Raw genomic sequence first — 10,308 nt, 5'->3', positions numbered from 1 at the left:
CGCCTTTTCCTGTCACATGACCATCCTCACAGGTCCTTCACTACAACCTCTCCTATCCTGCTGAGCAACGTCCTCTTCCTGTCACATGACCATCCTCACAGGTCCTTCACTACAACCTCTCCTATCCTGCTGAGCTCCGCCTTTTCCTGTCACATGACTATCCTCACAGGTCCTTCACTACAACCTCTCCTATCCTGCTGAGCAACGTCCTCTTCCTGTCACATGACCATCCTCACAGGTCCTTCACTACAACCTCTCTTATCCTGCTGAGCTCCGCCTTTTCCTGTCACATGACCATCCTCACAGGTCCTTCACTACAACCTCTCCTATCCTGCTGAGCTCCGCCAGCACACATACTTGTCACGTGATTATGACGTCATGGCCCTTTCCTGTGTGGTATTGTTTATGTATTACCGTATTGCACTGATGTGATGTCCTTATCTTATGGCGCTTATTATTATCACTATATTGTGTGTATCCTCTGTCCTATATCTGGTCCCATATTGCTGCTCTTCGTGTTATGTGTCCTGTAATGACTGATATGATTGGCCGGTAGTTCTGTGTTTAGGTTGAATCTATATAGGAGGTGACATTGCGCCCTACAGGGTGTGGACGAGGTTGAAGTTGGTTTCTTATAATGATAATAAACCTTTCCTCCTCCTCTTATTCCTCTGCAGTAAATCTGTTTTTATACATAAATGTTAAATATTATTTGGGAACAATCAGATTCAGAAGAAATAAATCCGGATTGTTTGTGTTTTTGCTGAAAAAAAAAATATAGTAAAAAATGGATGAAAAAATGTGTTTTTAACAAGTAACTGATGAATTTAAGGGGTTAAACACTGTTGGGCCACTGACCTAAGTGTTAAAAAATAAAGAGTAAGAGCCCCTCCATAATACCCAACGGTATCCAGCCTGGACCACACTGGGGATTGGGAAGAAAACAGGAGCCAACTATATACATTTTCTACATTTTGAATAAGGGGTTAAACACCATTGGGCCACTGAATTGAGTGGAAATGAAAAGAGTAAGGGCCCCTCCATAATACGCAACTGTACCCAGCCTGGCCCACACTGTGGGAAGAAATTAGGTGCCAACTATATACATTTTCTACATTTTGAATAAGTAACTGAGGAATTTAAGGGGTTAAACGCCATTGGGCCACTGAATTAAAGATGGAATATAAAGAGTAAGGGCCCCTCCATAATACCCAACTGTATCCAGCCTGGACCACACTGGGGATTGGCATTAAAACAGGAGCCAACTATATACATTTTCTACATTTTGAATAACTGGTGATTTCAAGGGGTTAAACACCATTGGGCCACTGACCTGAGGGATAAAAAATAAGGGCCCCTCCATAATACCCAACTGTATCCAGCCTGGACCACACTGTGGATTGGCATTATAACAGGAGCCAATCTTGCCAACTATATACATTTTTATTCCCGATCCCACTCCCCCACAAACTCTCATTAACCATTTTATTAACTTTAATAAAAAACAAACAAACAAAAAAACGCTGCTCATCAATGTAGCCCGTACATCTCCCGCCTGTGCAGCACAACTACAACTCCTTACAGTAAGGGCATGCTGGGAGATGTAGTCATGCTGCGCGGGCGGGAGATGTGCGGGCGGGTGACAAGCTTGTACACATCGTCTACCCAAGGAGCAAAACAACCGGTGACTTTTTGTGTGACTTAAAAATCCTTTCAAAATCTTGCGACTTTTTAAAGGGGTTTTGCGACTTTTTTTTTTTTTTTTTGCTTCCGTGCGACTTTCGCACTTGATAAATTCCCGACCACAGCAAAGTGAAAACTGAGAATTGCTTTGGTAAAGGCTGATTGGTTCTTTATTCTTACCCACAAAAGTCGCACAAAAAATTACTTAGGCGCACGAGCGACTTTTGTAAGCAAAAAAGAAAACCCTCTAAATCCCGTGATAATTGTCCCTCATGGAGATCCGGACATGGAGATTATTCTCCCTTCTAAAGGAGAAACCAAGGTCGTGAGGGTGACAACAAGCGATATTATGTAATGATACAAAATACCACCGCCACGGGCAATACCACCGCCACGGGCCATACCACAGCCACGGGCCATACCACCGCCACGGGCCATACCACAGCCGCGGGCCATACCACAGTCATGGGCCATACCACAGCCACGCTCATGCCCAATTGGGATGGGGGGGGGGGTGTTGGGGCTATTATACAGTCCGTGCAGATTTGAGCATTCAATGAAAATGTCTCCTTGTATGATACAGATCCATCCGCACCAAAATATAATAGCGCTTGTTGTTTTTTGGCCACTACCTTTTTGAATATAACAAGGGGCCATTATTCTTACATGACATGTCTCCTCAGCTATCATCTGTCACACGGATGACATTCACCAGTAGTGCCTGCCACGTCGGCACAATAATAGGCACAATGGTATGCAAGACCGGTCCAGCCTGAGGGCACGATGGCTCATGCATGGGGCTGTAGTGTCTGCAGGTACGTTGGGTATGCAAAGACTTGTCACGTCTACAGACATGATGGCAATGAAGGGATGGGTCACTCGCAACGGGACGCCAGTCCCGAGACCAGTTTGGAGTCAGGAACTGGGCACTTTGGGGTATGGCTCAGTCTTCAGGTAAGGTGTTTTGGATGTTGTTTGATCTACAGGCAATATGGCGCCACAAGGCTGTTACCGCCAAAGGTCAGTCGGGTAGTGGTGGTTGCGTCTCATCTAGCTAACAGTTCTATTTTGCTACTTAATAGCAGAGACATGGCGAGCTTCATTAGGCCTGACAGGTTTATATTGTTTTCAGTCTTGCCCTGATGTCTTAGGCAAAGTTTGCTAAATAGGCAGATATAAGCTAGTATGCCAGCCTGACCCTGCTTAAGTGCCAGCCCGTTTTATAGGTCAGAGTGGGCATGACTACCACAGCTCTTCGGTTTCTCGGCATCGTTTTCTAGGCCAGTCAGTCTGCAGTCACTACACTTAAGTTAGAGTCAAATCTTAAGTTTTGGGTAGAGTAGGGGTATTGGTTCATGATTATAACATCTATTATTTCCCTACCAGATTGGCTTTTTGCCCACTAAAGGCGTGCCCTCCAGCACAGTTATTGGGCACAAATCTGACCACTTTGCTAAGTGTCCTATACAACAGGTAGGTATGTACCGTTGTAATCACGAGCATGAGTGTGAAGCCCCAATTATTATTATTCTGTCCCATTACTTTTGGTCCCGTCAGATCCAATCAGATCCAAGAAAAAACTTTTTTTATATATATATCACTCAGTACCTAATCCTGCCCATGTACATCATTTTTATCTGTCTAGCACCTTTATTTATTTTATTACACTTTTAATTTTGCTCACTAGTCTGAATTCTTCTCAGTATGCTGTCTGCTCACATCTCCCCTACCATTAGCAAAACTACAACTCCCAGCTTGTCCTCACTGACAGTAGCGGGACACAAGCTGACAGTGGGAGGAGCCCTGCGCTCACAGCTGTCAATCAAGGAAGTGTGTCCATGGACACAGCAGGACTAGTATGTGTCCAAGCAGGCAGGGAGGGGGGGGGGGCAGTTGTTTGACTGGATTTTTCAGTCTGAAATACTGAAAATTTTCTAATGAAAACAATTACAAAACCTATTGGTTATACATCCTTTACAACATATCAAAAGGTTTTGTATCTGACAGCGCCCATTTAAGTGGGAAGCACATATACAAACTGTTGTAATTCCTACACCATTCACCTGATTTGGATGTAAATACCATCAAATTAAATTCCTGTTACCATCAAATTAAAGCTGACAATATGCAGTTAAAGCACATCTTGTTTGTTTCATTTCAAATCCATTGTGGTGGTTTTATAGAGCCAAAAATGTTAGAATTCTGTCGGTCCCAATATTTATGGACTTGACTGTATATACAGTATATGGCCCCACAATATATGGAGGTTATATATATACAGTATATGGCCCCACAATATATGGAGGTTGTATATATACAGTATATGGCCCCACAATATATGGAGGTTGTATATATACAGTATATGGCCCCACAATATATGGAGGTTGTATATATACAGTATATGGCCCCACAATATATGGAGGTTGTGTATATACAGTATATGGCCCCACAATATAGGGAGGTTGTATATATACAGTATATGGCCCCACAATATATGGAGGTTGTATATATACAGTATATGGCCCCACAATATATGGAGGTTGTATATACAGTATATGGCCCCACAATATATGGAGGTTGTATATACAGTATATGGCCCCACAATATATGGAGGTTGTATATACAGTATATGGCCCCACAATATATGGAGGTTGTATATATACAGTATATGGCCCCACAATATATGGAGGTTGTATATATACAGTATATGGCCCCACAATATATGGAGGTTGTATATACAGTATATGGCCCCACAGTATATGGAGGTTGTATATATACAGTATATGGCCCCACAATATATGGAGGTTGTATATACAGTATATGGCCCCTCAATATATGGAGGTTGTATATATACAGTATATGGCCCCACAATATATGGAGGTTGTATATATACAGTATATGGGCCCACAATATATGGAGGTTGTATATATACAGTATATGGGCCCACAATATATGGAGGTTGTATATATACAGTATATGGCCCCACAATATATGGAGGTTGTATATACAGTATATGGCCCCACAATATATGGAGGTTGTATATATACAGTATATGGCCCCACAATATATGGAGGTTGCATATATATAGTATATGGTCCCACAATATATAGAGGTTGTATATACAGTATATGGCCCCACAATATATGGAGGTTGTATATATACAGTATATGGCCCCACAATATATGGAGGTTGTATATATACAGTATATGGCCCCACAATATATGGAGGTTGCATATATATAGTATATGGTCCCACAATATATAGAGGTTGTATATACAGTATATGGCCCCACAATATATGGAGGTTATATATACAGTATATGGTCCCACAATATATGGAGGTTGTATATATACAGTATATGGCCCCACAATATATGGAGGTTGTATATATACAGTATATGGCCCCACAATATATGGAGGTTGTATATATATATATATATATATATATATATATACACACACAGTATATGGCCCCACAATATATAGAGGTTGTATATACAGTATATGGAGGTTGTATATACGGTATATGGCCCCACAATATATGGAGGTTGTATATACAGTATATGGAGGTTGTATATACAGTATATGGCCCCACAATATATGGAGGTTGTATATACAGTATATGGCCCCACAATATATGGAGGTTGTATATATACAGTATATGGCCCCACAATATATGGAGGTTGTATATCCCCTTGGAGACTCAGGGTTTTTCAGTTTTTGCACTTTTGTTTTTTCCTCATTACACAGCAAAAACACGAAAAATATCCAGCACAACTACCTAATACACGGGTACATGCTTCTGCAGCGTGCACCTGTGTATTAGGTAGTTGTGCTGGCTATTTTTCTTTTTGCTGTGTAATTTAGGGGGAGTGGCACCCTCAGTAGCCGTGCACCCCTCCCTGTTTCACAGGAGGTTTTCTAAATTGATAGCAGATCCAGCATGTCACCCAGTCAGAGGCCATATGCCCAGCAGAGGTGAGTGAAATGAGTGTTAGGATCCCATCCGAAATGAGGCCACCTTCTCGTGGTGGATGGTGAATATGAGAGCAGACTGCCAGGTTACATAGGCCCAGACTAGGTGCTCTCATGAAGGTCAGGTGACCAGTCTAGACAGCTGGGTGTAGCCTAAAACAGAGAGAACTGTAAGAACCATTTAACCCCACGGGTTCTGACAGTACCCCCCCCCCCCTTTAGGAGGGGCCACTAAACCCTTAAATTTGGGTCTGGGTTTGTCCGGGGGAGTGTCGTGAAATCTTTTTACCAAGGTGGAAGCATGAATGGAAGAGGCTGGAACCCACGACCTCTCCTCGGGACCATACCCTTTCCAGTGAACAAAATATTGGACAGAATTTTGCACCCGATGACTGTCCAATATTTTGGAGACCTCATACTACAGTTCTCAATCGATTTCAACTGGAGGAGGAGGAGCAGAGACTGGAGACTGAGTAGGAACATGCAATCTAAATAAAGAACAGTGGAACACATTATGAACCTTAAATGAAGAAGGTAATTTTAATCTGGAACGGAACGGATTAATGATCTCAATTATTTCATGAGGCCCAATGAACCGAGAAGCCAACTTTTTAGATGGAACCTTGAAACAGAATTTTTTTTTCAGATAACCAAACTTTATCACCTACTTTAAATTTAATGCCACAAGTAAGTCTCTTGTTGGAAAATTTACTTTGTACTTCTTGGACATTTCTCAGGTTGTTCTGAACCTGGGCCAAAACTGTGCAGTTTACTCATGGTAGTCTCAACTTCAGGAAGAAAACCATCGATGAAATCCATATACACAAAAGAATGGTGACAGACAACTTGTCACGATTCGGCTGGCTGGAGGTGGATCCTCTGTGCCAGAGAGGGATTGGCGTGGACCGTGCTGGTGGACCGGTTCTAAGTTGCTACTGGTTTTCACCAGAGCCCGCCGCAAAGCGGGATGGTCTTGCAGCGGCGGTAGCAACCAGGTCGTATCCACCAGCAACGGCTCAACCTCTCTGACTGCTGAAGATAAGCGCGGTACAAGGGAGTAGACAAGAGCAAGGTCGGACGTAGCAGAAGGTCAGGGCAGGCAGCAAGGATCGTAGTCAGGGGCAACGGCAGGAGGTCTGGAACACAGGCTAGGAACACACAAGGGAACGCTTTCACTGGCACAATGGCAACAAGATCCGGCGAGGGAGTGCAGGGGAAGTGAGGTATAAGTTGGGAGTGCACAGGTGAGAATACTGATTAGGCCTGCTGCGCCAATCAGTGGCGCAGCGGCCCTTTAAATGGCAGAGACCCGGCGCGCGCGCGCCCTAAGGAGCGGGGCCGCGCGCGCCGGGACAACACAGACGGGGAACGGGTCAGGTACGGGAGCCGAGATGCGCATCGCGAGCGGGCGCGTCCCGCATCGCGAATCGCATCCCGGCTGTGAGTAATATCGCAGCGCACCCGGTCAGCAGGTCTGACCGGGGCGCTGCGAATGAGAGAACGCTGCGAGCGCTCCGGGGAGGAGCGGGGACCCGGAGCGCTCGGCGTAACAGTACCCCCCCCCCCTTGGGTCTCCCCCTCTTTTTGGAGCCTGAGAACCTGAGGATAAGACTTTTGTCCAGGATGTTGTCCTCAGGTTCCCAGGATCTCTCCTCAGGGCCGCAATTCTCCCAGTCGACCAAGAAGAATCTTTTACCTCTGACCGTTTTGGATGCTAGAATCTCCTTCACAGAAAAGACGTCAGAAGATCCGGAAACTGGAGTGGGAGAAACAACTTTGGGAGAGAAGCGGTTAAGGATGAGTGGTTTAAGGAGAGAGACATGGAAGGCATTGGGAATACGGAGAGAAGGAGGAAGAAGGAGTTTGTAAGAGACAGGGTTGATCTGGCACTTGATTTTGAAAGGACCAAGATAGCGTGGTCCCAGTTTGTAACTGGGGACACGAAAGCGGACATATTTAGCGAAGAGCCATACCTTGTCTCCGGGAGCAAAAATGGGGGGAGTTCTTCTTTTTTTATCAGCAAATCTTTTCATCCGGGATGAAGCCTGTAAAAGAGAATTTTGGGTCTCTTTCCATATGGTGGAAAGATCACGAGATATTTCATCCACAGCGGGCAAACCAGAGGGCAAGGGAGTAGGGAGGGGAGGAAGAGGGTGACGGCCGTACACCACGAAAAATGGGGATTTAGCAGAAGATTCGGAGACTCTGAAGTTGTATGAGAATTCGGCCCATGGTAGAAGATCTGCCCAGTCATCCTGGCGGAAGGAAACAAAATGCCGTAAATAGTCACCCAGGACCTGATTAACTCTTTCTACTTGCCCATTGGATTGGGGATGATAAGAAGAAGAGAAGTTTAATTTGATCTTGAGCTGTTTACAGAGGGCCCTCCAGAATTTAGACACGAATTGGACGCCTCTATCTGAGACGATATGCGTGGGCAAACCGTGAAGGCGAAAAATGTGTACAAAAAATTGCTTTGCCAACTGAGGCGCTGAAGGAAGACCAGGAAGAGGAATAAAATGTGCCATCTTGGAAAATCGATCAACGACCACCCAAACAACTGTGTTGCCACGGGATGAGGGCAAGTCCTTAATAAAGTCCATACCAATCTGTGACCAAGGCTGTTCAGGAACAGGCAGAGGATGAAGGAGACCAGCAGGCTTCTGGCGAGGAGTCTTATCCCGGGCACAGACAGTACAGGCCCACACGAAATCAACAACATCAGTCTCCAGAGTCGGCCACCAATAAAATCGAGAGATGAGTTGCAAGGATTTTTTGATGCCCACATGGCCTGCGAGGTGGGAGGAGTGTCCCCATTTGAGAATCCCGAGACGCTGGCGTGGAGAAACGAAGGTCTTCCCTGGAGGAGTTTGCCTGATGGAAGCTGGAGAAGTGGAGATCAGACAGTCCGGAGGAATGATGTGTTGCGGAGAGACCTCTACTTCAGAGGCATCAGAAGAACGAGAGAGGGCATCGGCCCTAATGTTCTTGTCAGCAGGGCGAAAATGGATTTCAAAGTTAAAACGGGCAAAGAATAACGACCACCTAGCCAGGCGAGGGTTCAGCCGTTGGGCAGACTGGAGATAGGAGAGATTCTTGTGATCAGTGTATATGATAACTGGAAATTTTGATCCCTCCAGCAGGTGCCTCCATTCCTCAAGCGCCAATTTAATGGCCAGTAGTTCTCGATCCCCGATGGAATAGTTTCTCTCCGCCGGGGAGAAGGTCCTAGAAAAAAAACCACAAGTCACAGCATGCCCGGAAGAATTTTTTTGTAGAAGGACAGCTCCAGCTCCCACTGAGGAGGCATCTACCTCCAATAGGAAGGGTTTAGATGGGTCAGGTATGGAGAGCACGGGAGCGGAAGAAAAGGCAGACTTGAGATGTTTAAATGCGTCTTCCGCTTGGGGGGACCAGGACTTGGGATTGGCATTTTTCTTGGTTAAAGCCACGATAGGAGCCACAATAGTGGAAAAGTGTGGAATAAACTGTCTGTAATAATTGGCGAACCCCAAAAAACGTTGGATAGCACGGAGTCCGGAGGGGCGTGGCCAATCTAAGACGGCAGAGAGTTTATCTGGGTCCATTTGTAGTCCCTGGCCAGAGACCAAGTATCCTAGGAAAGGAAGAGATTGACATTCAAAGAGACATTTCTCCATTTTGGCATAAAGTTGATTGTCTCGAAGTCTCTGAAGAACCATGCGGACATGCTGGCGATGTTCTTCTAAGTTGGCAGAAAAAATCAGAATATCGTCCAGATAAACCACAACACAGGAATATAGGAGATCACGAAAAATTTCATTAACAAAGTCTTGGAAGACGGCAGGGGCGTTGCATAGGCCAAAGGGCATGACCAGATACTCAAAGTGTCCATCTCTGGTGTTAAATGCGGTCTTCCATTCGTCCCCCTCCCTGATGCGGATGAGATTATAAGCACCTCTTAAGTCCAGTTTGGTAAAGATGTGGGCACCTTGTAAGCGATCAAAGAGTTCCGAGATAAGAGGTAAGGGGTAGCGGTTTTTTACCGTGATTTTATTAAGTCCGCGGTAATCAATACAAGGACGTAGGGAGCCATCTTTTTTGGACACAAAAAAAAATCCAGCTCCGGCAGGAGAGGAGGACTTGCGGATAAACCCCTTTTTTAAATTCTCCTGGATGTACTCCGACATGGCAAGAGTCTCTGGAGCAGACAGAGGATAGATTCTGCCCCGGGGTGGGGTAGTACCCGGGAGGAGGTTAATAGGACAGTCATAAGGCCTGTGAGGGGGTAAAGTCTCAGCTTGCTTCTTGCAAAAGACGTCAGCATAGTCCATATAAGCCTTAGGAAGACCGGATACAGGGGGAACCACAGGGTCACGGCAAGGAGTACTGGGCACCGATTTAAGACAGTCCTTGTGACAAGAAGTACCCCAGTTCTTGATTTCTCCTGTGGACCAATCAAGGGATGGGGAATGGCGTTGAAGCCACGGTAATCCAAGAAGAATTTCAGAAATGCAGTTGGAGAGGACCAAAAATTCAATTTTTTCGTGATGAGGTCCGATGCACATTAGGATAGGTTCCGTGCGGTAACGCACGGTACAGTCCAATCTTTCATTGTTAACAGAATTGATGTAGAGGGGTCTGGCGAGACTGGTCACCGGGATGTTGAACC

The 10,308-nt window shown here is 45.3% G+C and overlaps 1 protein-coding gene across 1 annotated transcript in view; it reads left to right on the top strand.

The window, feature by feature from the left end:
• Positions 1-146: 146 nt before the first annotated feature.
• LOC130305034 (zinc finger protein 850-like) overlaps positions 147-10,308 on the top strand; it is a 201,202-nt gene continuing 191,040 nt past the window's right edge. The window contains exon 1 of the mRNA XM_056551973.1: positions 147-396. The gene's annotated coding sequence lies outside the window, so the exon portion shown is untranslated. The remainder of the gene's footprint in view (positions 397-10,308) is intronic.

The sequence above is a fragment of the Hyla sarda genome, chromosome 1, assembly GCF_029499605.1.
Source record: "Hyla sarda isolate aHylSar1 chromosome 1, aHylSar1.hap1, whole genome shotgun sequence".
NCBI lineage: Eukaryota > Metazoa > Chordata > Amphibia > Anura > Hylidae > Hyla > Hyla sarda.
The sequence above is the reverse complement of the archived record's forward strand: the minus strand, read 5'-3'. Positions and strand labels throughout refer to the sequence as shown.